The sequence below is a fragment of the Theropithecus gelada genome, chromosome 1, assembly GCF_003255815.1.
Source record: "Theropithecus gelada isolate Dixy chromosome 1, Tgel_1.0, whole genome shotgun sequence".
Taxonomy (NCBI): Eukaryota; Metazoa; Chordata; class Mammalia; order Primates; family Cercopithecidae; genus Theropithecus; species Theropithecus gelada.
Genome location: NC_037668.1, coordinates 36,615,535 through 36,620,709, shown reverse-complemented (window position 1 = coordinate 36,620,709; position 5,175 = coordinate 36,615,535).

The window sequence follows — 5,175 nt, the reverse complement described above, 5'->3', positions numbered from 1 at the left end:
CGATAGGTGTGAAGTACAGTGAGAAAATGAACACCTGCGAGCTCACCGTCCTACCACAGCACTAGAGTGGGGGCCGCCAAACTCCCATGGCCAAACCTGGTGCGCCATTTGCCTTTGTTTGTTTGTTTGTTTGTTTGCTTGAGACAGAGTCTTGCTATGTTGCCCAGGCTGGAATGGAGTGGCTACTCACAGGCACAGTCATAGCACACTTTAGCCTTAAACTCATGGGCTCACGTGATCCACCCGCCTCAGTCTCCCAAGTAACTGGGATTACAGGTGCAAACCTGGCATGGCTGCCGTTGTTTGGCTTATGATCGAAGGATAGCTTTTTACATTTTATTTATTTATTTATTTATTTTTGAGACAGGGTCTCACTCTGTCGCCCAGGCTGGTGTGCAGTGGTGCGATCTTGGCTCACTGCAAACTCTGCCTCCCGGTTCAAGCAATTCTCGTGCCTCAGCTTCCAGAGTAGCTGGGATTACAGGTGTGCACCATTGCACCTGACTAATTTTTATATTTTTAGTAGAGACGGGGTTTCACCATGTTGGCCAGGCTGATGTCGAACTCCTGGCCTCAAGTGATCCATCCACCTCGGCCTCCCACAGTGCTGGGATTACAGGCATGACCCACTGGGCCCAGCCAGCTTTTACATTTTTAAATGGTTTAAAAGTAATCCAAGGAAGAATAATAGCTTATGGCACAAAAAGTTATATAAAACTGAAATTTCAGAGTCAATAGGTAAAGTTCTACTGGAACACAGCCACACACATTTATTTATATACTAAGACTGGCTTTGCACTACAAGAGCAGCGTTGAGTAGGTGTGACAGAGACTCCATAGACCACAAATCCAAAATGTTTAATATCTGAACACTTATAGGGTCAAAGTCAAGGTCAGAGCCACCATCCATGTGCTGCTTTCTCCCCTCACCTTCTGCCCATCCCCAGGCAGCCTCTCTTAGGAATTTTGAGTCTATCTTTCCCTTGCTTAAAAAAATCATTTCTCATATAATTATGTATCCTAAAACTATGTTATTTAGTTTGGCTTGTTTTTGAGCTTTATGAAAATTGTATTGGGCTATATGGAGACTTCTGTGACTTTCCTGAATCACTCAAAATTATATTTATAAGACTCATTGTGGCCAGGCATGGTGGCTCATACCTGTAATCCCAGCACTTTGGGAGGCCGAACCGGGTGGATCACCTGAGGCCAGGAGTTCGAGACAAGACTTGCCAACATGGTGAAACCCCATCTCTACAAAAAATACAAAAATTAGCCAGGCATTGTGGCGGGTGCCTGTAATACCAGCTACTCAGGAGGTTGAGGCAGGAGAATCGCTTGCCCCAGGGAGGCGAAGGTTGCAGTGAGCCGAGATTGCACCACTGCACTCCAGCCTGGGTGACAAGAGCAAGACTCTGTCTTAAAAAAAAAAAAAAAAAAAGACTCATTGTGTTGTCGTGTGTAGCTTTAGTGCATTCATCTTAACTCTGCTGGAAATATGCCATTATTTATAGATCCATCCTCTACCAAGAGATGCTGGGTTTTTACCAGGTGTTTCGAAATCATGGGCAATGTTGTCATGGATGTTATTTTATCCATCTCCTCTGCAGAAGTGTCTCCAGGGAAAGTTTCTAAAAATGGAAGTCTGGGTCTTAGGGCATGTGATGCTCAACTTTATGAGCTGGTGCCTATATCAGTTAGGACATGCTAAGTTATGCAGAAGTAACAAATAATTCCCCAATAATTCTTAATAGATTGCAATGAAACAACAAAGGTGCATTTCTTTTTCTTTCTCTCTTTCTTTCTTTTTTTTTTGAGATAGTGTCTCACTCTGTCTCCCAGGCTGGAGTGTAGTGGTGCGATCTTGGCTCACTGCAACCTCTGCCTCCCGGGTTCAAGTGATCTCCCTGCCTCAGCTTCCTGAGTAGCTGGGACTACAGGCCCACGCCACCACACCCGGCTAAGTTTTGTATTTTTAGTAGAGACAGGGTTTCACCATGTTGGCCAGGCTGGTCTCGAACTCCTGACCTTAGGTGATCTGCCCGCCTTGGCCTCCCAAAGTGCTGGATTACAGGCGTGAGCCACCGTGCCTGGCCATTTCTTACACTTTTGTATGATATGCCTATTGCAAGCTTGCCGTGCCTCTGTCCTTTGTTATTTCACTCTGGGATTTAGGTGGAGGGAGCAGCTTCTCTTTGGAACACTGGCCATCACATGGCAAATGGATATCTGTCACTTCTGCTCCTATTTAGTTGGTTCTACTGTAACCTTTAGAGCAAATCACGCAGCCAAGCCAGGCATCAATAGGGCAGAAAAGTATAAACTTTAAATAGAGGGGAGGAGAAAATATTTCTGAACAATAGTCTACTGCAGTAACAAATTGCTTTTCCAAGTGGCTGTCCTAATGTACCCCCGTCAGTCATATAAGTGTCATGTAAGTATCCCATTGATCCATATCCCTGCCACCCTCTGGTACTATCAGGTGCCCTTAATTTTGCCAAGCCAGTGGGTACAAAATGAGATCTCACTGTGGTCTTAGTGTGCATTTGCTTGGTTACTGATGAGTACCTTGTCACATATTTATATACCATTTGTGTTTATTTTTTAAATAAAATGCTTGCTCATGCTTTTTTGCCCATTTGAAAAAAAAACTTGGGGCCGAGTGCAGTGGCTCATGCCTGTAGTCCCAGCTCTTTGGGAGGCCGAGGTGGGCAGACCGCTTGAGCCCAGGAGTTCGAGACCAGCCTTGGCAGGTGGATCACATGAGGCCAAGAGTTCGAGACCAGCCTGGCAAACATGGTGAAACCTCATGTTTGAATGAAACCCTGTCTCTACAAAAAATACAAAAATTAGCCGGGTGCAGTGGTGTGAACCTGTGGTCCCAGCTATTCAGGAGGCTTGCTTGAGTCTGGGAGGCAGAGGTTGCAGTGAGCCAGGACTGTTATCACTACACTTCAGCCTAGGCAAGAGAGAAAGACCTTTTCTCAGAAAACAAACAAACAAACCCAAACGTGGTTGTTTGTCCTGATTCCTAAAAGGTCTTTTTGTATTCTAGATAATAATCTTTGCTCAGTTATATGTGTTAAAAAATATCTCCTTTGTGGCCAGGCATGGTGGCTTACGCCTGTAATTCCAGCACTTTGGGGGGCCGAGGTGAGTGGATCATCTAGGTCAGGAGTTCAAGACCAGCCTGGCCAACACGGTGAAACCCCGTCTCCACTAAACAAATACAAAAATTAGCTGGATGTGGTGACAGGCGGCTGTAACCGCAGCTGCTCCAGAGGCTGAGGCAGGAGAATTGCTTGAACCCAGGAGGCAGAGGTTGCAGCGAGCCAAGATTGCGCCATTGCACTCCAGCCTGGGTGACAAGAGTGAAATTCTGTCTCAAAAAAAAAATATATATATATATATGTGTGTGTGTGTGTGTGTGTATATATCCTTTGTAATTTATTTTTCCCTTTTAAAAAATTTTTATAAAATTCTTTTTTATTTTTATTTTTAGTAGAGGTGAAGTTTCACTATGTTGCCCAGGCTGGTCTTGAACTCCTGAGCTCAAGTGATCCTCCTACCTCAGCCTTCCAAAGTGCTGGAATTGCAGACATGAGCCACCGCACCCCTCCTGTTCTTCTCTAATTAATGGTGTCTTTCTTTGTCTTTCTGGTAATAAGCAAAAAGTTCTTCATTTGATATGGTTAAATTTATAACTGTTTTCTCATAAGGTTAATAATTTTTCTTGCCTGGCTAANATGGTTAAATTTATAACTGTTTTCTCATAAGGTTAATAATTTTTCTTGCCTGGCTAAAGAAATCCTTTTCTGCCACAATACTATAAAGATGTTTGCTCACATTTTATTCCAAAAGTTTTGAGTTTTGTCTTTCATCTTTAAGTCTAATATATCAGGAATTGGCTTTTGTGCCTGTTGGGAGGTAGTGATCTGATTCCATGTCTTGCATGTAGGTAACCACTAGTCCCTGCGCCATGTATTCAATGCTTCATCCTTTTCCTGCGGGTCTGCAATCTCATCTACCATCCATCAAGTTTCCATATGGCCACAGGTCTGCTTCTGGGCTCCCCGCTCTGTTCCATTGTCAATTTGTCTATCCTGTGCCAATATCACACTGTGTTTATTACAATAACTTTGTAACAGCTCTTGATATCTGGTAGGACATCTCCCTCCACCTTTTTTTTCTACTTCAGAAATGTCTTAGCTAGGCCAGGCACGATAGCTCACGCCTGTAATCCCAGCACTTTGGGAGGCCGATGTGGGTGGATCACCTGAGGTCAGGAGCTTGCGACCAACCTGGCCAACATGGTGAAACCCTGTCTCTACTAAAAAATACCAAAATTAGCCAGGTGTGGTGGCACGTGCCTGTAATCCCAGCTACCCAGGAGGCTGAGGCAGGAGAATTGCTTGAACCCTGGGGACGGAGGTTCAGTGAGCCAAGATTGCGCCACTGCACTCCAGCCCGGGTGACAGAGCGAGACTCTGTCTCAGAAAAATAAAAAAGAAAGAAAGAAATGTCTTGGTTATTCTTGGTTCTTTGTTCTTCAATATGAATTTTAGAAGCTGAATTTGAAAAGATTTGGATTGGAATTTCATTAAATCTACAGGTCAATTTAGGGAGAGTTGACAGTTTTACAGAATTAAGTCATCTGGTATTCCAATAAGAATAAGAGAACAATTATTGGCTGTACAATTATTTCCAAATAGTAGGCAAAGCAAAGCTTAGGAAGTATACTGGCGCCATTTTAGAAACAAAGCTAGGTGTGAATTTATTTGTCTTTCCAAATCATGATGCTGTAAGTTCTAAAGTGCTTTCTCCTCTTGGCTCTGGACACATGGTGTTTAATTATCTACTGTTCACTATCCTCAAACAGAAAGAGACTGGTCATGCCCCACAGGGTTAGGGCATCCGAGATAACTGAGCGAGCCTCTCATGTGTCCTAGATTACAAACCAAAAATCCACAGTTTATTCTGTGGATAAAGGAGGCTGTGTTTATGATACAGACTGTGATATTTTTATCATAGCCTATTCTGGTATCATGTGCAAAAGCTATAAATGAAAAACACAGGAACTTGGCATGTGAGTCACTGCTCCCCCTAAATGACAATTAATAAGGAAGGAACATTGAGACGGAATAAAACGATCCCCTTCTGGGTTTAATTTAGGAA